We start from the raw sequence: 25,740 nt of genomic DNA on the forward strand, positions 1-25,740 counted from the left end.
TAAAGTAGAAAAAGCACTATCTTAGTTAATGTGAAAATAATCAAGAATATTCTGTTCACTAAATAAATAGTTATGGGCTTTCCTCATGTTAGATAACCACCATAATCTTCTGAAACGTCAAGTTATTATATTTTTCTAATTATCAGTAGGGACATCAAACTTAAAAAACATATCTATTAAGCACTTGTTAACACCTTATTTGGGAGCCTCTCAGTTGGGGCAGATGAAGGGGTAGGGGTTGAGGGGCTATAGAAGAGTATATATCTCTTTAAAAAGAAAAAGAAAAAATTTTTGAGCACTCAGCCCTGTATGGAAGCTTCTTTTCCTTTTTCTAGGGCCAATTATTACTGCGGATTGCAATGTTTACCAAGAATTTCTAAAAATGAGTGCAGATTACTGAATATAATGCATTATTTAAAATATTCGGGAGTATAATTTGTGGAGGAATGTAAATTGTAATAATGTAAATGGGGGTTTCACTCTATATATTATATCTGTACACACACACATATATCGCACTTCATAGAATCAAAGTTGCTCTCTTAAGGAACTTTGGCTCCTGATATTTTATCATGCTCCTATTTTTTTAATCCTAGGAGCAGTAGTTTTATACTTATATTTAAATTTTATTATTAAAAATTACATTTTATAAAAGTGTTCCAAAGGCATTAAAATTATATATGTTAATAAGGAAATACATTTTAAATTTTTTCAAACTGCTCCTAAGCTTTTGATTAGGAGAATATTGCTCTGAAAGTAGGCTTTTAGCTCTGCTTTATAACTGCTTCCTTTGGTTTCTATGAAACAGATTGCTTACCGAAATCATTAGTTGAATGATTAGTGTTCAATATTGCTTTAATGACCATTTTTAAAAATGGAAAAATGAATTTGGTGACAGAGCACAAATAGAAAACCTATTTTTAAATAGAAATCGCAAATACAAGTGTAGAAACACTACTTTATATAAAATTTGTTAAAGGAGAAGTCAAATTAATGAACTGAGTTGGCCTTAGTAGGCTGTATTTCACTGCTAATAAAAAATTTAAAAAGGAATACCAGGATTTATTAAATAAAGCTTTTTAGAAATGGGGAATGGCGTCATATATGTATATATTTTTTTAGCCTAATTCTCGCCCTGCATGGAATTCAGATACATGGAGGCATATCTTTCAGGGTGCCAGTGTTAAAATTGTGGAGTCTTAATTTTAATACGTACACCTCTTTGCCTGTTGCTGCCCCACAGACTTAAAAGAACATTTCCAAGTAAGAGGGAATTGAGCTAATTTGTTTTTTAATTGACTGTAGTGGTCACTAAAACTTTTTGGAGAGAATTTCTATTAAAGATGAGGCAGACTCATTTATTTTAATTGCACAATGGTTTAACAAGTATGTAACACAGAATTGGCTCCTTTTTTCCTAGAAAAAAATTTGACATCTGTTTTTATGTCAACTGGATATGATTAAAAATAATTATTGCCAATGCTATTTTTGTTCTCTAGTGGCCAGAGTCGTCATCCTTAAAATTTCTAGTAGTGCCTTTGCTTGGTAATAATAATAATAATAATAACTTAAAATTTTTAAAGGTATTATCATTAAGTAAAATATTTCAGTTTAGAATTTGGACCTCAGACAAGATATTGAACCTCATTCAGTTTGAACTTCCTCATGTGTGTATAAATTAGATCACAAGACATGGAAGCAGGATTGTGGAAGGATCTTGGCACAGTAAGCAATTATTCCATTTATATATGCAAATATCACTTTTATATTTAGTTATTGGTCACTGTTAAAATTTGCATTTTAAAACCCTATCACCAAGTTCCGTTCTTCAAAACTTCAGTTGTCCTGGCTGATCCTGCACCACTCTTTGTGCAACTATTAAGTTTCATCTAGTGTTTTCTTCCAAACTATGTATTTTTGCCTATTTGTTGCTTGTGCTTTATTATCATTAGTCATTTGTGGAATATAGCGATACATTGTGTTAATTTGGACAGTAGCGGTTTTTAAAAACCATATACTGACTGAAATGTGAGCCAGAGCTGATTGCTTTATTAAGCTAATAATGAATGTTAAAGAGTACATATTTTCAGGATCATTTATCTAGTAAGCAATACACATATATAGGCCAATTTTTTTTTTTTTTTAATATAGAGCTTGGTCAACCTCTATACTACACATATTACAAGATATAGCACTTTCAAACAATCTAAACCTTTACAGAAACTTTCTTATAGGTTATGCCTTTTATTTTAAGACTTATTATGATTTGTTTCAAGTGCCATTAGATGATATATATGTAGGCCTTTGATATATAATGCTTTGTGTTCAAAAATGGTAGACGATATTTTAAACAGGTACATTTTTACAGTGTTTTCTTATCAATTTGCTATATTGCACAGAATCAGTGTGTGTCTTTTCATAAGGTTTTACAATGGTTTATTTTTTTACAAGGTTTACGTGTCTCAAAACACACTGTCTTCCCAGTATGTAAAAATACCAGTTCACCCAAGTTGCTTCTAGCCTATTGAGATCCATGTGGCATTGGAGGAGATCTTTTAAATATTGAGTATTGTTCATTAGTAATGGCAGACTGTTCTCTCTCACAAATGAGTGGCTAAGTTGACTTTCTCTTATTTTTCCCACTGTGTCAGCAGTCATATCAACTACACAGATAGCTTGTTATGATTACATAGATCCACATGAGTTGTGTTGTGTAGTCTTGTGCTAAAGACCCATAAGAGCTCCTTTTTGATCACATAAAACAAGATGATACTGCCAACAAAAGGGCACACTTAGATCACCCTTATACCCTCCTACAATGCTATCAACCCTCTGAGGATGGAAGGCAGTGTCTTTTGATAAAGTTATCTAGCTCTAGAAATGACAGAACTATTGCTAATGTATAAAACACTTCACTATATAAACGTCAGTGGTACAGATGAACCAGAATGAATGTTTATCTTCTCAAAAACACTCCTTCAGTTTTGTGTTGGATCATGCTGCTAATGTAACTTGGGATACAACTCTTCATGGTGCTACAAACGTCTCTGTCTCATGCAGTTGAATTTTTTTATCCATAGGAAAAAAGGACTTCATTAGGTGTAAAGGTGTACAATATATTTTTATACTGTGACTTAATTTGTCATTAACAAACTTTTACACCACCCACCACAATGTATTCATGTGTACTTGCAAAAGGAAATCTTGGACATGCAAATGTTACCAGAACAAACCCAGCTTTTGTCCACAAGGTGACTGTAACTCAGAAAGAAAAGTGGGCTTTATAATATTGTGTAGAGTGAAGAACGTGCTGTATGTTACTAACGGCCCTTTGAATTTAACAAAAACTGGAATCCATTGGGAAATGGATTGCATCGTGCCTGAACGTAAGCTGGACTGCTGAAATTGTCCTTTTAGCAAAGGAAAAAGTGTTTGGACTAGTATTCTAAAAATGTTCTAATTAATGCTAAAGTTTTGAGTCAATAGAAAAAAAACCCTGCATTCCAGGATGAATTTTGTATATTTTTATTGCATTTAAAATTGCTATTCTGTGATATTGAGAATACAAGTGGCTTATCATGTATATCATGTACTTAAAATGTATTCACAAACTACTGTTGTATTTGTATAAAATATAGAAAAAGATCATATTTTTTGTGTGTGTATAAGCTCTGTAAAATAGCAGTCACATTTTGAAGCTGCAGTGATACTACATTTTAAACATCCACATCCAAAGAAGCAGGCTATTTATTGTCCAGTTACCCAGATATAAAATATTAATTTGCTGCTAATTAAACAATAGTACTGCAGCTTTTTGTGGCCTACAGTGTTATGTTTGCTGTAAGAAAAGATATGTGAACTCCACAAAATATATGAATAAAATTATAGAATGCCTTTAGATAATGTAGATCTTCCTGAAATTTTAATAGATGATAAATTCCTATTTGGTATAACTTTTTTTTCCTTCACTTTGAATTTTAAATATTTTTTCATTTGATAAGTATTATACCAGTTTCTAATAGCTGCCTCTAAGATAACGGTTAGTTATTGAAATGAAATGTAAAGTTCCGGGGTTTCTTTTTTGTTTTTGTTTTTCTAAAAACTTTTGTACGTTTAAAGGAAGGATAGAAATTGTAAATAAAAAGTCAAAACATGATGCATCAAAACTTTGATCCAGGTGAGAATTCAAAAAAAGAACCCAAAAGGGCTATCAGAAAGTATAAATTGATAACATTTCTTGTTTGTGTGAGATAAAGTTGGCATTGAGATAAATGCCAATCTTAAGTGTTACCCTTTAACACTTATTGTCTGTCAGTACTTTAAATTATCCTTTTAGAAGTTCCCCTGGGCTTTTTGTCTAAAGTATTGCCAAAAACCATCCCTTGACAACCCGTCTAGACCAAAACAACAAACACACGCATGCTTCACCTAAAACTCCTAAGTTAAACAGTCAGAAATGCAGCTTCAAAGAGATATTAACTCTGAAAATTCAATTAATAACTTATCTAGGAACCAGTCATAGAAAAAACTTTTATGTATCTCATAGCATCACTTTCAGTATAATAAGGAAAATTCTTCCTTAATGGCTTTCCTGTTTTAATTCAGAGAGGTAAAGAAAATGAACGGTAATTCTAATATTGGCAGTTCCTTTTTTCACATGCTTCATTCCAGCAAATTAAAAACTAACACAATCGTTTTTATTTAAATTCATTAAAAAAAATATGTCAAGAACTGACATAATCTGAAAAAGTGTGGGATTAATTCACTTTAATATATTATCTTCCTTATGGAAATTAATTAGAAATGCAGTTTGCTAATTGCACCATAGACCTGGGGGGGCTAAAAGGCCTTCATTTGTGTTACTGTCAAGAACGAAAAGTTTATACTGATGGTTTAGCATTAACGGGAGGAGAAAGTTTAGTCTCTACAGACAGCTTGAGTTTTGCTCTAACTTCTCCTTAATCAAACAAATACTTGTTTAACAAACATTTCTTAAACAAAGGCACCACTCTTGTGCTAAGTCTTAGGGGTGTTCCAAAGAAGCCAGCTTTATCAGAGGTTGTTTCCTGATCAAGCATCCTAGTGAAGATGGCAGCATCAATGCGACTGCAGACAAGCTTCAATGTTACATTGAGCCATACCCAGTTACCCTTTTTGTAGATCAAAGGTGGTGAAATGTTGGCAATTTTAGCCTAAAACTAAAAACCCAGGATGTCTTAACTCACCTGCATTTTATTCAACACAGACATCAATAAAGTTTTCTACTCTGAAGATATTTGACTCTTAGCCAGTGTAACGGTTAAAATTTTATGCATCAATGTGGCTAGGCCATAGTACTCAGACTAGACGTCTAGTCAAACACCAGTCTAGATGTTGCTGTGAAGATGTTTTTTAGATGTAATTAACATTTATAATCAGTTGACTTTAATTAAAAGAGAGTACCCTCCATAGCGTGGGTGGGCCTCATCCAATCAGTTAGAAGGCCTTAAGAGAAAAGATTGAGTTCTCCCAAGCAAGAGGGAACTGCCTTTGGACAAGCTGCAACATCAACTGTACCATGGGTCTCTGCTGGCCTGCCCTGCAAATTTTGGACTTGTCAACCGCCATGATCATGGGAGCCAATTTCTTAAATCTTTCTATACACAGAGTGGGGTAAAAGTAGGTTTACAGTTTATATGGAAAGGAATACAATAATAAATAATAAAACAATAAACTGTTTTGCATAGTCACAGCTGTAAGCGTACTTTTGCCCCACCTATATACACATCCCACTGGTTTGGTTCCTCTGAAGAACTCTGACTAATACAGCTAGTTTCAACTGTCATTATTTAGAGGTGCTGGTTTTACCCTGAAGTAAGTGGAAATATTTTTCCCTGATACACTTATGGGAAAGAACATAAATTCCTAGGTTCTGACTGCTTTAGAGAAAAAAAGGAGAAAGATCACAGTGCTAATGGAGATTGTTTCCATAAAAGAGTACTCAGAGTCTCCTTTTCTGTACCGTTCTGGCTGCCATAATTGCAGATGGAATTGGGTTTTCTTTTCTAATGAACAAGTTTTCTTTTTAAAAAAATTAAACAGGAAAATCTTGCTTTACACAATAGAGGCATACTTGAAATATAAACCAATGTGTTTTATAAATGCACAAGTGGAAATGAGTAAATTGAATCTTTTTGTAAAATAGGTATATAGTCCATTTATAATTAAACCTCAGTGAAGACCCGGGGGTTCTGAAGGGATGAGGGTCAGAAGTGTAATGGTCCCTCACATAAGTTAGGGAAGTTTTCTGTTTTATGACATTAGCATTTTTGGAAAGGGTTAACTTTTGGTTTATTCTACTTGTAATTTTAAAACTGTCATCGTTTTCCTGGGGCCCCTTCCAAAGTTTTGGCAGTCCAGTTGGTAATCTAAATGGAATGATGTTGGTAAACTGCTCTGTTTCTAGAAATATATAACTAATCTGTTATTAGTATTCATACACACCTGATGACAATTCTACGACGACTTCTGTAACCAGATTTTCATGCTCTAGAAATGTTCATTGTGTAAGTAGGTTAATAGCCTAAGCCACGCCCCATTCAAGACTTTAAGGTATGTCAGGTTTTCCCACCCCAGAATGAATGGTGATTAGTATACACCCTTCTAAGTGTCTTGAAGACCATTTTGTTTAAAGACTTCAGGCAGAAGAGTTCAACACATCCCACTACTTCATAGTTAAATTATCTTTTGCTGTAGTAAAGTGTTACTACTTAGTGTTGTATTTTTGGTCATAAATTTGTTTATGTAATGTCTCAATATTTATTCCTAAATTGTACCTTTACTGAGAGCTTCAAGTTAGTACAAGTCAATGATTTGAAGGACCCTGAAATTCTCCTACATTCTTTTTTTTTAAAGCATACAGTATGCTTTATTGATTATGCTGTTACAGTTGTCCCAATTTTTTTTCCCTTTGTTCCCCTCCACCCAGTGACCCCCTTCCCTCCAGTTGCCCCCCCCCCTTAGTCCATGCCCATTGGTTGTGCATATAGTTCTTCTCAACATCTTCCTCTTTACTCCACTCCCTCCTACTATGCTTCTTAATTCCTGTACCATCTCCCTCCCTTTCCCCCTTCCCCCCCTCGGCTGACCTCCGCCCAAAATGTTCCCCATACCTATAATTCTCTTCCCACTCACGTTGCCTACTTAGTTTGCCTATATTTTGATTCCCTAGCTTCTGTTGTTGGTTATTGTGATACAGTTTTCATTTTAATGTTCATAGTTTTGGTCTTCTTTCTCCTAAACAAGTCCCTTTAACATTTCATATAACAGTGGTTTGGCTCTGATGAACTCCTTCAGTTTTACTTTGTCCTGGAAGCACTTTCTCTGCCCTTCTATTCTGAATGACAGCTTCGCTGGATAGAGTAATTGTGGTTGTAGGTTTTTGCTTTTCATTACTTTGAATATTTCTTGTCAGTCCCTTCTTGCCTGAAGTGTTTCTTTTGAGAAATCAGCTGATGGTCTTATTGGGACCCCTTTGTATGTAATTCTCTCTTGCTGCTTTTAAGATTCTCTCTTTATCCTTAATTTTTGACATTTTGATTATAATGTGTCTTGGTGTGGTTCTCCCTGGGTCCAGTTGTTTTGGAACTCACTATGCTTCCTAGACTTGTAAGTCTATTTCCTTCCCCAAGTTTGGAAGGTTCTGCTTCATTATTTTTTCACATAATTTTTCAATCTCTAGTTGTTCTTCTTCACCTTCTGGCAACCCTATGATTCGGATGTTGGCCCGCTTATAGCTGTCCCATAGGTTTCTGAGCCTCTCCTCATTTTCCTCCCTTTTCCTTTCCTCTTTCTGCACTGGTTGACTGTTCCTTCCCTATGTTCCAATTCGTTGATTTGATCCCTGGTTTTCTTTCCCTCACCACTAGTTTCGTATGTGTTTTCATTCGTTTCCTCAGGGCTAGCCTTCATTCCTTCCCCGTCCTGTTTAAAATCTGCTGTTAGGTCTGAAAGCATTCATATAACCGAAGCTCTGAACTGTGCCTCAGAGAGATTTCCTATCTGCTGAGGCATTAGATTAGAGATTTGCTGTCTGGTCAGCTGCAGCACTGGGATCTCTATCATGATCTGTGTCTACCTGACAGTTTTGTGTTTACCTTTGCTTCCTGGGCAGGGCTGTCACACCTCCTATGCTATAAGGGGCGAGCCCTCTGCACTCGTCACAACCGGGCAACCCTTCTCACCACACTGTGGCGTTTTGCATGGGGGCAGGGGTCCAAGATGGATTCCTGCTGTTCACTCTCCGCTAAGAGACCAGGAACCTCCTCTTCTGTCCCCACGCCTTCTGGCCCTCACAGTCTGAGGCAATGGGGGTCTGCCTTCCCCAGCATTGGAATCGTGAGCTGATGGGTTTGGTCTGCAGCCGGGGTTGTTCCCCAGGTGCTTCTCGCCTCCCCTCTTAAATACAGGTGTCTGTGCTTACCACTGTCCTGCTGCCGCTGCTGCCACCGCTGCCACCGCCAGCAGACCTCTCCGCTCTGGCTTTGCCACCTACCCATCTGGACAAGCACCACTTCTTGTAACTTCATATGTTCTGCTTCCATGTAGCATTATTTTCTGGAACTTCTGATTATTTCTGGTTTCGCAGTAGTTGTATTCCTTCTTAGTTGTGGAGGGAGATGGAGCATGTCAGTCTAGGCCTCCATCTTGGCCGGAAGTTCTCTCCTCATCTTGACAGGCTCCCGTGTTTGTTTGCCTCTGCCCTCTTCCATTCCTAACTGTGCCTATTTCCTCTTCCTTTATCATTTTCATAGGAAGTTAATCACTGTACCTTGTTCTTATCCATCATTTGGTCTTCAGTTGTCTTGTTCTTCATCTAACTGCTTTCTTTCTCTGTTCCTGCCTGTGAATTCCACATAACCAAAATCTTACCCTCTTTTAATGATAGCCCTTCTCTGGTCTCACCCACTGAAAGGGAATTTATTTTGCCTATGAACATTTATTACAGCTTATTAGGTCTTTTCAGGGAAATACATATTATATATTCATTTATATATTATATATTTCAGGAATGTATATTATTCTATATTATATATAATTAATGTGTTAATATATATTTCAAGGATATAGATATTATATATTAATGTATTAATATATAAAATACATATTAAACTCTTCTAAGCATTTGTCCGCGTAGTTCCCTGCACATGGCAGATAATCAAGACCTATTTGGTGGCTGAAGGGCAATGATAGCTCCTATCTTTCTGCACCATCTTAATACTTAGGACCCATTTTTTAAAAAAATTCTCTTTAAAAATCTGACTAGAAAATTTTGTAAATAATTTTAACACTTGGGTTTTCTTTATTTTATAGAACAAAGTGTTTTCACTACAATGGACTGGGACTAGAGAAAATTTTGAGAATTCTAATTCTTATAACTGTGCTTCAAGAGCGCTCTAACCACAGAGTCTTTAGCTCTGTCTAAAGTTTCTACAAGCTGTATAACTATTTAGATACAGGCATTATTAGGTAGGGTTCTTAAGATTTTATTTAATCAAGTACTATGATTAATTCTCATAACGGAAATCATTATTTTGAAGTCTCCTTAAATCATATTTAAATTTAAATATTCCTTTCCTCCTTAGCAATTAGGCCAGTGAATAAAAAGCTACCGAAGCCCTGGCCAGGTGGCTAAATTGGTGGGAACGTCGTCCCATACCCCAAAAGGTTGCGAGTTCAATCCCCAGTCAGGGCACGTACTAAGGTTGCAGGTTTAATCCCCAGTTAGGGCTCATATGAGATGCAACCAACTGATTTCTCTCTCTCATTCTCTCTCTCTCTCTCTCTCTCTCTCTCATTCTCTCTCTCTCTCTCTCTCTCTCTCTCTCTCTCTCTCCCCCCCCCGTCCCTCCCTCCCTCTCTTCCTGTCTCTCTAAAGTCAATGAATTCACCCTCCGGTAAGGACTTTCTTTAAAAAGCCACTGAAAGGGACCTTGTTTGCTTATTCTACAGAGACAGTAAAAATCAACTTATCCTTTAAAAACATAAAGACCAAACTTTACAATTAAAAGAGACCTTTGAAGCTACCCCTCCTCTTTTACAAGTGAGTCCAGGAAATTAAGGCTGCTGTCCAGGCCATACAGCTAAGACCAGTGCCCAGGTCCTAAGCTCTTTTTGCTTTCAGGTGTCTGAAGTTTTCCCACTGGAACCAGCCCTATTTGAAGGGAGAGGCATAATTTAATATGCAATCCTACACACAGAATTTTTTTTTAAGTCTTATGCTTTAACATTACAAATTCTAGGAATATAACAAAAATCCTGTGTCTGCCTCCCTTGTCACTGTACAGATGAAGAAACTAAGACTCAGAGATTGTGACTTGCTAGAAGTAATGGGATTTATACCAGGTTATTTGACTCCAAAATTTACCACTACAGTTTTAGGATTTCCAATATGCAGGCATCCAGAATAGGAGAAGAAAGTAGGGGGTTGAGAGTTGGGAAGACAATACTCCCAAAATAAGTTTTTCCTGAGCTCAAAAGTGGTTCGGTACTTGCCAGACAGGACTACCAAAAAAAGTTCTTGCCATCGAGACAATGAAAATAGCCCAGCTGGTGCGGCTTAGTGGATGGAGCACCAGCCTGCAAACTGAAAGGTCACTGGTTTGATTCTGGGCCAGGACATGTGCCTGGGTTTACAGGCCAGGTCCCCAGTTTCTCTCGCACATCCCAGGAGCAAAATACATGAAACAATAACTTAGAAATACAAGGAAAATTTGGCTAAGCCACAATCTTGGTTGAGAAAATTTGCAGGAATAATGAGGATAAATGAAAAACAAAAATGCCTACAATTTGAAAGAGAATCAGAACTGAACTCAGACATACCTGAAACACTCTCTGAATGAGAGAAGTCAATGGAGCCATATCCAATCAAGTTGTGAAACAAGTTCAAGCAAAATGGGCATTCTGACATGTAAGGATTCAGAAAGTAAGTCGTATTTTTTTATTTTAAAAAATGACAAAAAAAAAAAAAAACCAAGCAAAGATAGACATCTCAAGAAAGCAGAAGATAATGCTAATAATGTGTGGTTAAATCTAAAGTATTGACCATTTGCTAGTGACTGTATGAAAGAGATAAATCCTAATGTAATGCAGATGTCCTCCATGGGTATTTGGTAATCATAAAAATGGTTAAGGCTGACACACTAAATTCTGATCACACATAGCGCCCCATGAAAAGAGTAGTAAAATAACATTAGAGACTTTAACCTGAAGCTATATAACAAGGTGCTATGGAGTGAGATTTGGAGCAATTTAAAGCAAAAACAATATTAGAGAAGCTCAACTTTTAAGGAAACCTGGGGAGACCTCCAAATATCGCTGTTAGGAAGAAGACAGAAGGCAATAGTGACTACCATGCAGGCATCAAGAATAAATACATTGCAGGTTGGAATCAAGTACAGCAAGTCTGATTTGGGGTACTGGATTTGGTGCAAATCTGGCTCAGCACTCCCTGCCCAAGTATGATTCCCTTACAAACAGGATCCATTCTTTTTTTCCCCTTCATTCTAGAAACATTGACTGGGCACCTACTACGTACCAGGCATTATTCCAAGTGCTGTGCATACAATATTGAACAAGACAAAGTTCCTATTCTCATGGCGGTTACATTCTGTTGGAGAGAATTCCCAAGGAGTGAAAGTAAGCAGGTTCCCTGCTCCTGGTCAGAATGATCCAAACTATATTTAGGACGCTGCTAAGAAACCGCACCTCCTTGTTTGCTTCCAGTATTATGGGATTGGGTGTCAAAGATGGACAGCTCTGCCCACCAAACCACACCCCAGTCTCCACTCATTCCCCACCAGTGCCACCTTCAGAGCATGAGGACTCAGTCTGAATGGGTGAAATGGAGATGCTGTGGTAGTGAGAGATTACACTCATGATAAAAACTGGAGGAAGAGCTGGAGAGGGAGCTACTGCATTTCTCCATAACCCTCCCTCCCTGTGTCCATTCGGCTGCAGCAAAGATGATGATAGGATTCTGGCTTATAGACTCGAACTGTTTGGTGTAAGTAAGTATAACTTTGAGAGACATGTACAGGACCAAACCCAGGGTGTGAATGTCAGGAACAACCTCAAGACAGTGTGTGTGGGCAGCAGCACAGGCACCATGGGAATGGAAGCTGTGGTAAAGCACATAGCATGTATGGAAATGAGGAACCCATGAATGTTTAATAGGTATACTTGAAACTTTCATGAGACATAAAAATTGATAATATATCAAGTTACGAACAAAATAAAATAAAATACCCCCCTAATAGTAAGATAATTCAAAAGACATGACAGAATCTTGATTTTTCACGAATCCTCAAATTCTAAGCAATCTTGACTGATTACCCTCCAAAAGAGTAACACCAATTTACATTTTTTTTCTTAATTGTTGGCAAAGGTGAGCATATTTATATATTCTCTAAGTTTCTCTTTATATGAGTTTATTTTCCAGATGTATGTTACTATCATATTGTCACTTCATCATTAGGATCTTGAAATATCCAAGGGATTTGGGGGGCGTAAGAGCAATGAATATTATTATTGGTGCAAGTTCACAGTTAAATATATAATTTATAAAGTGTATTAAGCAAAATTTTCCAAACAAATATTACTAACACAACTCACCAAAATGTATTAATTGTATCTAATATGTTAACAGTAATCATTGATTACAAGCATATTTAAATGTATTTGCCCAAACATTTAATAAGAATGCTAGCAATGGGCAATCTTTTTGTTTCCGGATCTTGACCACTGTGAACAATGCTTTAGGAAGCATCCATGATCATAGGTGCTTATTAATTTATCTATGGGACAGAGTCTCAGAAGCAGAATTCCTAGGTTGAAGAGTATTTGAAATTTTAATTTTAAGGGATATTGCCAGACTGCTTTACAAGAATGTTTAGTATTCATTTTCCATAACACTTCACATTCCTACAGCAATATTTAAAAACACTATCCCCCACATCCCCACATTAGTAAGTAATATGCATTACATTTCTTTTCAGTTTTGCATGTCAGGAGTGGGAATAAAGAGCTAGTTCATTTCTTTTTTTTTTTTTTAATCTTCACCCAAGGATATTTTTTTCATTTTTTTTTAAAGGGAGGAAAAGGGAGAGAGAAAAACATCAATGTGAGAAAGTAACATCAATTGGTTGCCTCCTGTACATGCCCAGTCTGAGGATCACACGCATCCCGACCAGCAATCGATCCCATAACCTAGGTATGTGTCCTGACCAGGAATGAAACGCACAACTTTTGGTTACAGGATGACAGTCCAACCAACTGAGCCACATTCGCCAGGGTGTAAAGAGCTATTTCAATTGTGACTTTAATTGGTAGTTCCCTGATTTACTAGTTAATCTGAACATCTTTTCATTTATATTGTGACCAATTGCTTTTTTTTTCTCTTCTGTGACTTGCCTGTTTATACAACCTTTGCTCATTTTCACTAGATGTTTTTTTTTCAGTCAATCTGTAAGTTTTCTTTGTATAATACAGAAATTTATCATTTGTCATCTGCATTATAAGCTTTTCCCAGTGATATTTTTTTTTATGCCTTTTGTATCAAAAGATATCATAAATACCATTGTTAAAGTTTTAAATTGTAGTCATACATGAGTAAATTTTCTTCTATGGTTCTTGATTTCCTGGCTCTATTATATGGGTTAAAGTCTCAGGAGTAGAATCACTGGGTTGAAGACTATTTGTATCACCCTGTCTTCCCAGATTTTCTCATAAGATTTTTATTGTTTCAATTTTTGTATTTAAACTTCAGTCTATTTATTTTCTCATCAGGTGTGATGCTGTAAAATTTTCATTTCTTCTGGGAAAGTAGATGGTTGTGCTGGTATCACACTACAGACTATCTTCAATGAACTTCCACAGTTGCCATATATTGAATTCTTGTGTTAATTGGGATCTAAGTCTAGTTTCCCTGTTTCACTAATTATTTATCCATTAGGACATGAATATTATATTGATTTGCTTAAGGTGACTTTAGGGTAGGTTGTGGTAATGAGTATGGCAAATCTCCCCTCTAGTGTTCTTTTTCATGGTTTTCTTAGCTATTTTTTTTTAAGTATATTTTATTGATTATATTGTTACAATAGTTCCAATTTTTTCCCCTTTGCTCCCCTCCACCCAGCACCCCCCTTCCCCAACAATCCCCTCCCCAAGTCCATGCCCATGGGTCGTACATCCAAGCTCTCCTGCCTCACCCTTTCATATATTCTTCTAATTCTTTTTTAAAAATAATTAATTAATTAGTTAAATATTTTAACAATAAAAAATAACAATCCCTCCCTCTCAGACTTAAGACCCTTTACAGTCTTATAAAGGACAATGGACGAAGGTCTCGAGCTCCTCTAGCTGCTTCAAGCTGGGCATGGTCGTCGTCTTACCTACCCGTGGGTCAAGAAATCCCTAATAAGAGTAGGGGTGTGGAGGGGAGGGTGGCCTTCCCACATGGGGAAGGATCGTGCAGACTCCAGGTTGTTTGGCTGTCTCTGGACAACGGCATGCTTGGTTTAACAGGCTGGCATCCTTGTTGTATTCTGGGGGCAACAGGGTTAAAGGACATCATTCAATCCGTAACCACTAGATGACAAAAGACAGGTATTAATTTTTCAATGTCCCACATTAGGGAAAAGAAGGGCTTCTTTGGAGGAAGGTGTGCCAGGTACATCTCACCTGTCCAAAACCCTTTTGCCCATTATATTTAGTTTGGACTGAGGGAAATATTTTAGGTTTCCCCCCTCTCAGGCCTCTGGGCTCTTTCTGTCCAAGCCATTAGGATAGAAAAGAGAAACCAGTTTTAAAGTGAAGCCCACAGACCACCCCGTTCTTCATCAACCCAGCCACTTAGTTCAGCCAAACCATTGAGTCTCAGGAGGCAGCAATGCAGACAGGATTAAGTGAGGCCTATATGTACAGACAATCACTCAGGTAATGAGATCGTAGGCTTATGCCCTTTGAAAACAGAAAACACGTTAATTTATGTAACATAACCCACATACAAGTCTCTAAATCTGTAGGACTGTCTTATCGGAAAGACATCCAGTTGCAAGGCATTTGACATTCTTCTTGCCTGTAAATTAAACATCTTTGATAATACCACAGACATAGTTTAACTTTCAAATGAAAACAAATTTTAAATGAAAAGAAACTTTAAAGACGGTTAGTTGCACTACTTTATAGTCTACCACTGGGCATTGTGATCTTCTTTGAATCGTGATTTTTCTCCCTAAGATTACCCTCCTTGTCATTAAAGGTACTGCATTAAGTCCATTTTTAATTTATCCTGTTCACTTGCATAAACACAAGAGCAGCAAATGATCACTTATGGTCTTTAGTTCTGCTTTGCTGGAACTTACCCAAGGAACATTTAGGGTGACCTTCAGTCTCCCCTTCAAGGCACAGAAGCAGATCCACATACCTGGCATTCAGCCTTGCCTGTAAACACCTGTCTTTTCCAGGTCCTCCTGGTTTTCCATTGTGCCTTAAGGTCCCTTCTAGCCATCTTTCAGGAAAACAACCTTCATTCCTTCCCTGGAAAGATTGCTATGGACCGCTCATCCATCCAAGGTACCAGGCCTTTTATCTCGTGGACTTTTATTACCTTTGAAAGTCAGTCCCAGTTGCTCAGGGCTTTTTGGTAACAACCAAAGCCCAACGTGTCTCCTTTAGGCATGACATTCCATTCAAAGTCTTAGTTAAAAAAAAAAAAAAAAAAAAAACTTCTATTAACAACTGGTCTTATTAGTTTTATGCAAAGAAAGTTAGGTCATTACTTACTTCTTTAGAATTCCAAACTCTGGAGGGATCAGATAGGGAGAAAAATATACCGTGTGAAGGAAAATCCTTGTCCTTCTAATATTCACTGAACTTGCATTTCTATTCTTTATATTTTTATTTTTTCCCCCCACTAAAAAATTTTCTGTTTGTTTTTCCATTACAGTTGTCTCACATTTTTCCCCCTCTTGCTTCCCTGCACTCTGCCCCCCACTTCTTCCACATTCAGTCTCCACCCAGTTGTCCATGTCCATGGGTCATTTATACATGTTCTTTGACTAGACCCTTCCCCTTCTTACCCCTTCTCTCCCTCCCATCTCCTCCTTTGTTACTGTTAGTTTATTCCTTGTTTACATACCTCTGGTTCAATTTTGCTCATTTGTTTGTGTTGTTCATTAGTTTCCTGTAACAGGTGATAGCATAAGGTAATTTTCTTTTGTTGCCTGGCTTATTTCGCTAAGCATAATTCTCTCTAGTTCCAATCATGTTGTTGCAAATGGTAGAAGTTCCTTCTTTCTTTCAGTACTTATTCATTGTCATTTCCCCCCTTTGTACTCGTGTTCCTCTCTGTCTCTCTCTGTTTCTTCGTCTTCTTAAAGCAGACCCTTTAGCATCTCTTGCAGTGCTGGTTTGGTGGAGATGTATTCTTTTAGCCTTCTTTTGTCTTGGAAATTCCTTATTTCACCTTCCATTTTGAATGAGAGCCTTGCTGGGTAGAGTATTCTTGGTTGTAGGCCTTTGTTTTTCATTGCTTGGAATATTTTTTGCCATTCCCTTCTGGCTTGTAGTGTTTCTGCTGAGAAATCTGAGGATAGCCTTATTGGAGCTCCCTTGTATGTTATTAGTTGTTTCTCTCTTGCTGCTTTTAGGATTCTCTCTTTGTCTTTGAATGTTGACATTTTAATTATGATGTGTCTTGAAGTGGGCCTGTTGGGGTTCATCTTCATTGGGACCCTCTGTGCTTCCTGGACTTGCATGATTCTTTCTCTCTTCATGTTAGGGAAGTTTTCTGTCATTAGTTTTTCAAAGAGGTTTTCTATTCCTTGCTCTTCTTCTTCTCCTTCTGGAATTCCTATGATACGGATATTATTACGTTTCATGTTGTCCTGCAGGTGTCTTAGAGCCTCTTCAGTCTTGTTCAGTCTTTTTTCATTTTGTTGCACTGTCTGTGAGTTTTTGTCTACATTGTCCTCCAGCTCGCTGATCCGATCTTCTGCTTCCTCTAGCCTGTTTTTAATTCCTTCTACTGTGTTTTCAATTCAGAGATCGTATTCTTCATTTCCTCCTGGCTCTTATTGATAGCTTCCATGTCCTTTTTGATGCTGGTATAATTCTCAGTAAGTTCCTTATAGTTCTTCTGGAGTTCACTGTAGTTTTTCTGGAGTTCTTTGTAGTTTCCGCTGAGCTCATTGAGCTTCTCCATAATCCATGCTTTCAATTCCATATCTGATAGTTGGCTCCCCTCTATTTCATTTAGCACTCTTTCTGGGGACTCTACCTTTCCTTTCGATGGGGGGTTGTTTCTCTGTCTCCCCATTTTTGTGACTCCTATTGTTTGTTGGTGCTTCTTAGAATGATCTGCACTTCCTGGATCTGCCCCTGGTGGCGTCAGATCCTGTACCAGTCTGGGCCTAGGCAGCCTGTTGGAGACTTCCAGGGATCTACTGCCTTTGTCTGTCTCCTTTAGTCGTTAATCTATTCAATCTGTGATTAGCTGTCAGGTTTAAGGATCATGGGTGTGGCAGCTTAATTCCTGTAGGCAGGGCTTTTGCTTCCCCTCAGGCTGACGCCACTTGGCCGGGAATGGTCTGCCTGCAGTGTGGGGATGAGTCAGCACTGGGACCCGGCCGGCCGCTTCCCCAGCTCTCCCCTCAAAGCCACCACACCAAACTCTCCCCAAGCATTTCCAGTCCTCTCTGTCTTCCCTCTGCTTGTGCCCAGGGTAAGTGGGGGCAGAATATTTTTATATGTGATCCGCTTAAGAGCTCTTTTTCTCCAGCTGTTTCTCTCCGGCTAGCAAGAAACCCTGTGGCTTTTCGCTTTTCTCAGCTGGATACTATTTTACTTTCCACTCTGTTGCTGTAGGCTGGGGAGCCCAGCTGGGGGTTTAGACCCTGCCCTTCTCAGGGGGAATCCCAGGCTGCTGAGCTGTTTCTCAGTCCCTTCAGCTGCTACCCGTGTGACGCCAGCCAGCCCTTCCGCGTCTCCGCACTTCCTACCGGTCACGTTGTGATGTAGCGGCCTTTTCTGTCTCTCCGTGGTTATAAGACTTCTCTCCAGCTGGTGTTCAGTTGGTTATTCCAGATGATTTCTCCAAAATTACGTTGTAAATCCAGACTAGTTCTGGAAGGAAGTTAGTGTAGCTTCCACTTACTCCTCCGCCATCTTGTTTCTCCTCTTAGCTATTTTCCTATGCATTTGTTCCACATAACTTTAAGAATACTTTACTCAATTATGAAAAAGAACCCTGTTTTTTGTAACTCAATTCTCATTGGAAATCACATTATATTTAGGTGTTAATTTTTTTCTTTTTTTTTTTAAGGATTATTTTGATTTATTTTCTTATTTAAATTTTATTTATTGTATAGAGAGAGGGGAAGAAAGGAAGAGAAACATCAATATGCAAGAGAAACACCTAAAAGCTGTCTCTCACACACCCCGAACCAGGGACATGGCTTGCAACCCAGGCATGTGCCCCGACCGGGAATCGAACCAGTGAACTTTCAGTTCGCAGGCCGACATTCAATCCACTGAGCCATGCCAGCCAAGGTTAGGTATTAATTTTGAGAGAAGTAACATAATAGATAAATCATTGCATCCAAGAACATGGAAGACCTTTCCATTTTTTAAGATTTTGTTTAATGTCTTTTAATATTACAATTATTAATATTGATCCTCAGTCTTTCTTATTAAAATTTTCCATGTAACTTAAAGTTTGTTTTCCTGTTTCACATCTTTCACATCTAGGATTTTCTTGCAAGAACATGAGAAAGCAGTTGATTTATTTTAACATTTATTCTATCTACTTAACTAAAGTTGCACAATTATTCTTATTGGTTGATTTTTTCTTCTATTTCCTCTTGGCCTTACAAAAGTGTACCTTCATACCATCATCAAAAAAGATACTTTTATGTATTATATAATATCCATGCCATTCACTTAATGTTCTTACACTTACTAAAATCTTAAAGAAAATATTAAATAATAATGGTGACATGCATTGCTTTCTCATTTCTGGTGTTAACAATAGCCTTAAGTGATTCAATATTTAAGATATTTACTGATAGTTTGAGGGCACTCGAGGCATTTCTCCAATAGACTAATCTATTCCTCAAGAATATTATAGGCACTGGCCTGGTAGCTCAGTTGGTTAGAGCATCATCACGATGCACCAAGGTTTGATCCCTGGTTGGGGCACATATAAGAATCAACCAATGAATGCATAAATAAGTGGAACAAAAAAAATTGATGTTTCTCCCTGACCACTCTAAAATCAGTAAAAAAAAAAAAAAAAAGAACTTTATATTCTGTAAATACTGGCATGAAAATAATGGGGTTTACTATTAGGAAGAGCCAGAACTAATAGAGGCAGCCCACACTGCTCAGAAGTGTCCAGGTGTGCGTGGGCATGGCTGGGTGGTCTCTCCCTGCCCCCCATTTTCTCCCTCCAGTCTCCATCCCTAAGATCTTCCCTGTAAGGAATCTGAGGACTTGGAGGTGCACTTTAGGCCTTGCAGGAGTACAGAGCGAGAACTCAGTCTGGGAGCATTCATGCATTTCCTCTATACATGATGGCAGGCTTCCAGCACATGTACGCTTCCTCTTCCAGGGAATTCACACTTCCCTCCACCTAGCCCCTAGAACAGCCTGTCCCCACTAACTTTCTTAGACATATTCAGTGAGCTTCCCTGGCCATGTAGGTCTTTGCTGCACTTGGCTGCAGAAAGAGGGGTGCAAAGTCCCCCAGCTGGCAGTGGACTTAACCCAACTAGGGGGCAGCATCAGTGTGGCACCCATATGAGCCCCCTCCTGTTATAGGAACCCTCCAAGCAGAACAGTCATCTTTATTCCATTTAAGAATTAATAAGTTTACTAAAAACTAAGAAATGCCTTTTCAACATGCTATGCCCATATGTGTTTTCTCCTTTAGTTTACTGATACATTTTCATCTTACATTGAAATACCTTTGAATTCTAAGAATAATCCCTGCTTACTCATTCATACTTTACTGGATTCCATTTGCTAATGTTTTGTTAAACTTTTATTGGTACGTATTTTCCTTTTTACCGAATTTATTAGCTTTTTGATTCCAGTTATTCTGACTTCAGGAAGATAGGTAGGAGTGTTACTGGTATGTGGGCTCTCAGTCCTTGAGTTCAGCAAAGAAAGAATTCAGAGTTAAGAACTCTTAACGCAAAAGTAAGTATATTCAGCATGCAAAATGGAAGTACACTCGAAGAGAATATTCGAGTGGGCTGCTCAGTTGCCTTAGCCCTTTAGAGAAAGCCTCCGAGGCAGAAGTGAGCCAACTGGGCTGCATGGACTCAGGAAACAATAGTTGCAGAGGCAAAAGAAGGACCCTAGAGCTTAGAAGAAAGAAAGCAAAGGTACACGTCTGAAGAAAGAAGGCAAGGGCATACTCTAGAGTCTAGAGAGAGAGCACACTGGGTTCTTTGTCATAGGGTTTTTATCTGTTTTCGAAAGGCAGAAATTTTAATGGAAGTCTCAGGGGAGGATCTCAATAGAATATTCATCAAGTTTCCAGGTGTGTTCTTAAATATGCTTGTTCATCTGAATGGTTGGCACTAGGGTAGGGGGTTATGGTCATTGTGTCTGGTCCTCATGCCAGCCATGGCATCACTACAGCTAGTTTTGCTGCTTTTCTGAACCTGGAGCTGAAACACAACTGAGGCCTAGATGTTATCTCTAGTTGGACTCAGCCTCTGTAATCAACAGACCCAGGGCTTTGTTCCTAAGGTTATGTGATGCTGATCAGAATCTCATTGTCTTGAGGGCTTAATGCTTAAGGGAGTGGTTGTGCAAAGGAGAAGGAGGCAAGTGAGTTGGTGCTAGTTGAAGCCAGTTTGAATCAGCTGTCCATCTGTTTCCCTTTTCCATTTGCCAAGGAACTTTCCTGGCTTCTTACTATCCTGCCTCAGGAAGAGAATGGGGACTCATCTTTCCCCCATTCTAGAATAGTTTGACTTTCAGAAATTCAATGCTGCTCTGTAAAGAGTGGGTAACCCTCCTCTGGTCAGTTTCTATTGGCCTTCTGATCTTCACTTGGGCAATTGCTCACTTAAGTGCTCCAGTCATTCTTGGATCAGCTTTGGTAGTTAGAATTGCCAGGAAATCATCCATTTCCTGTAGATTTTCACTTTTTTTTTTTTTTTGCCATAGCATTTGCATGTTGTAGTTCTTTTATGATGCGTGTTTTCTCCCAGGAAACAACTTGGAGCAGGCAGCCCTCCCTTTCATCCTCTTACAATAGCCTCACCTAATTGATATATCAAAATCCATACAGTCCATTGGTGATGTTATCAACATTTCTTTGCTTGCTTTAATTTTGTGTGTGCATGATAGCTTACAGTTGGCTTTTAATTTTTCATTGAATCTAATAGTCTTTGTCTTTTAATGAGTTGATTTAGTTCACTTATATTTAGACTGTGAACCTGTTAGGATTGTTATTAATTCCACTTCTTCCTCTTGTTAATTTCAGTGTTCCTTTGTAGGTTTTCATTTCATTAATCATTACTGTCTTATTTTCTCTGCTTTATGAATCAATCACACACAATTCCCGTTTTTATTTGTAGACAAAAATTGAGGCAGGATAGTAAGAATTTAGGCAAATTCCTGGGCAAGTGGAATGGGAAAGTGAGACAAGAAAATACAAAGCCAAATGATTTGAACAACTTACAGCCAGCTAGTGAATCGCAAGACCTTATCTTCCCTAACCAAAGACATTTGAGAACAAATGGTTTATACTTCTCCCTAACCAGAGAATATGTAGCTTAAATTATTCTGGTTGGGAAGATATAGGACAGAGACCCAATTAATGCCAATTGTGCCACCTAAACACAAGGATGAATGAAGTCAGGGGAATTAATAACAAAAACCCAATTAGATCAAGATAGACCTAAGATAGAAATCAAACAGTACAGCAAACCAAAGAATAATCCCAAACTGCCCTATTCACTCATTTTGATTCATCAACATATTAAGAACACACCTGGAAAGCTAATGAATAGTCTACTGAAACCCTCCCCTTTGATTCTCACCTGCAGAAGAAAGATTTAAACCCTCAAGACAAAGATCTGGTACAGGCTTGCTCTAGAGCATGCTCATTCCCCTTCTCAAGCATGAACTTTTTACTTCCTCCTAAACTCTAATAGTTTCCATGAGACTTGCAACCAGAGGAGCAGTGGGCAGCAGCAGCCCATCCTGGGCTTACTCCCTGACCCTGTCTCCAATGCCCCCTTTTTCTGTGACATTCCAGTGAGCTAACAGCAGCCCCGTCATGGCTCACTTCATTCATATAACATTTCTAAGGAACCAAGCAGAACACTGCCTAGGCTTCCTCTTGGTGCTTCTTCTACCCTACGTCCTTCATTTGTTTCACATCCCCAGCTTCAATAAACGTATTCTTAAAATCACTTGGACTCACATTGTGAAATCTTCCCTGCATGAAGTCAAGAAACCATGCACTATAGCGTGGCCTGAGGCAGACCCACTCCAGCCCCAGTAACAACTATTTTCTACCACTGAGACACTCCCACAACACATTAATTCTTCCCTGCTCACCTCCTATTCCCTATTCCTCACAAAAGGGTCTTTTTACCTCCTCCACCCACACATCTACCACACTACCCAGACAGCTCCAGTATTTTGCATACATAGTTTAGCATTTATAATTCTTCATAACTCTGTATGAACATCTACTGAAATGTTTTATTTCAATACTATATTTTTAAGTTCTAGAATTGTCACTTGGCTCTTTTTTATAATATCTTTGTCTCTGCTGAAATTTTCTGTTTGTTCATTCAGTGAGCATATTTACTTTTATGTTTCTGAGTGTTGTCTTCTAACACTTTTCTAATTCTAGGGACTGTTCCTTCACAGGTGAAGCCTCTATTGATCACCGTTTCTCTTGTTTATGGCATTCACATGTTACTATTTCTTTGTATTTTTAGTAATTTCGTGATTTTGTTATGTTTCTCTAAAGAGTATTGCATTTGTTTCTTTTTTTGTTTGTTTAAGCCTGTCTCCGTTATGGTGGGCTGCAGGTGATACAGACATCCATTTAGCCTAAACTGGGCTGCCCAACACATATTTAGGCAAAGATTACACAGAATTTGGCTCCTGTTCTCTGGCTCTCTCCTTTCTGGGATTCTTCCCTTTCACTTTCCAGCTACTGTTTTTCCTCTACACTCTGCCATCTGGTTTTTTTAATCAATAAGACTACAGAGTTTTATCTGTTGCCCTTGGGGGTGTAATAAACTTGGCAAGTGAATTTTATTTGCCTTGGTTTACAATACCTGCATCTGAACAAGCTCTGAAATCTGTTAGCTATGAAATCTGTAAAATCTTAGGAAAGTTTCCTCAATTTTATGGGTATGTTTCCTTGGTTTGCTGTTATGGCATTTCCCTGCATCATGAAGGTTTTTTTTGTTTTTATTTTTTCTTTCTGTGTAATTTGTCCACATAGCAAAGTTTCTGTGCAATAACTATATTGTATCATACATCTATGATTAATTTTATAATAAACTTTCACACTGACTTCCAAAATAACTGTCATATTTTTCACTTCAGTGATTAATGAACAAGAGTTCATGTGACCCCACAGCCTCTCAGTGTTTTGATATTAGCTGGCATCTCATCGTCCTCATTTACATTCCCAATGACAATGATGTTGAGAATTGTGGACCAAAAGGGGCCATATACTACACCTAAGAAACTCAGGGGAGGCCTGCATGACAGGCCTTACAAACTCAGATACCTAAAGGAAGCACAAAAAGGTCAATCTTTACCTTAATTGAGCCTGTCTGTTGTCTTTTTGCATCTACTATGACATACCTTTGGAATGTCAGGATAATTTCCCTTTTCCATACCATTTCAGGGCACAATAACTGCACCAGGGCACAGACCACACAACCCCTCATTGTTATTGTATTGTGTTCATTGTTAACTGTTAACTATCCTATTCCCACAAATGTAAAAGAAGTATGTGTCTATCCATTTTACTTTTTATCCAGTCTCAGAGATTTTACCCTCTTTGCTTTCTCTATCCTCCCTACTGTATCACCAACAGATTTCATGTAACCCCCTTATATCTTCCCTTTTGATTTTGATATATAAAATAAGTGGTAAAACTGCTATTTCCTGGAGCATTTTCATAATCCATTGAGATTTCGCTCCCCAGCAATTGTTGTCAGTTTGGCTCAAACAAACTCATAAAAATTCTTTACAGATTTGGGTGTTTCTTATGTTGACAGAATCTTTTCATGAGCTTATGTGCCAACTATGTATCATCTTTAGTAAATGTCAGTTCAAATCATTTGCCTGTTTTTTAAATTGGACATTTTCTTTTATTATTTTAATATGCTTTATTGATTATGCTGTTATTGTCCCAATTCCTTTTCTCTTTGTTCCCCTCACCCAGTGACCCCGCTCCCTTCAGTTGTCCCCCCCCCACTTAGTCCATGCCCATTGATTGTGCATATAGTTCTTCTCAACATCTTCCTCTTTACTCCACTCCCTCCTACTATGCTTCTTAATTCCTGCATCATCTCCCTCCCGTTCCCCCTTCCCCCTCCCTGCTGACTTCCACCTATAATGTTCCCCATACCTATAATTCTCTTCCCACTCTCGTTGCCTACTCAGTTTGCCTTTGTTTCAATTTCCTAGCTTCTGTTGTTGGTGGTTGTGATATAGTTTTCATTTTAATGTTCATAGTTTTGATCTTCTTTCTCCTAAACAAGTCCCTTTAACATTTCATATAACAGTGGTTTGGCTCTGATGAACTCCTTCAGTTTTACTTTGTCCTGGAAGCACTTTCCCTGCTCTTCTATTCTGAATGACAGCTTTGCTGGATAGAGTATTCGTGGTTGTAGGTTTTTGCTTTTCATTACTTTGAATATTTCTTGCCAGACCCTTCTTGCCTGCAGAGTTTCTTTTGAGAAATCAGCTGATGGTCTTATTGGGACCCCTTTGTATGTAATTCTCTCTTGCTGCTTTTAAGATTCTCTCTTTATCCTTAATTTTTGACATTTTGATTATAATGTGTCTTGGTGTGGTTCTCCCTGGGTCCAGTTGTTTTGGAACTCACTATGCTTCCTGGACTTGTAAGTCTATTTCCTTCCCCAAGTTTGGAAGGTTCTGCTTCATTATTTTTTCACATAATTTTTCAATCTCTAGTTGTTCTTCTTCACCTTCTGGCAACCCTATGATTCGGATGTTGGCCCGCTTATAGCTGTCCCATAGGTTTCTGAGCTTCTCATTGTCCTCCCTTTTCCTTTCCTCTTTCTGCACTGGTTGACTATTTGTTCCTTCCCTATGTTCTGATTTGTTGATTTGATCCCTGGTTTTCTTTCCCTCACCACTAGTTTCGTATGTGTTCCATTCGTTTCATCAGGGCTAGCCTTCATTCCTTCACTGTCTTGTTTAAGATCTGCTGTCAGGTCTATAAGCATTCATATAACCAAAGCTCTGAACTGTGCCTCAGAGAGATTTCCTATCTGCTGAGGCATTAGATTAGAGATTTGCTGTCTGGTCAGCTTGTGTCACTGGGATCTCTATCATGATCTGTGTCTACCTGATGGTTTTGTGTTTACCTTTGCTTCCTGGGCAGGGCTGTCACACCTCCTGTGCTATAGGGGGCAGAGCCCTCTGTACTCATCACAACCGGGCAACCCTTCTCACCAC

At 38.2% G+C, this 25,740-nt stretch overlaps 1 long non-coding RNA gene across 1 annotated transcript in view; it reads left to right on the top strand.

Moving 5' to 3' along the window:
• LOC150004404 (uncharacterized) overlaps positions 1–25,740 on the top strand; it is a 94,525-nt gene that overhangs the window by 41,746 nt on the left and 27,039 nt on the right. Inside the window, exon 3 of the long non-coding RNA XR_016512292.1 lies at positions 13,130–13,249. This is a non-coding gene — a long non-coding RNA (uncharacterized LOC150004404). The remainder of the gene's footprint in view (positions 1–13,129; positions 13,250–25,740) is intronic.

The sequence above is a fragment of the Furipterus horrens genome, unplaced genomic scaffold, assembly GCF_987537825.1.
Source record: "Furipterus horrens unplaced genomic scaffold, mFurHor1.1.pri manual_scaffold_7, whole genome shotgun sequence".
Taxonomy (NCBI): Eukaryota; Metazoa; Chordata; class Mammalia; order Chiroptera; family Furipteridae; genus Furipterus; species Furipterus horrens.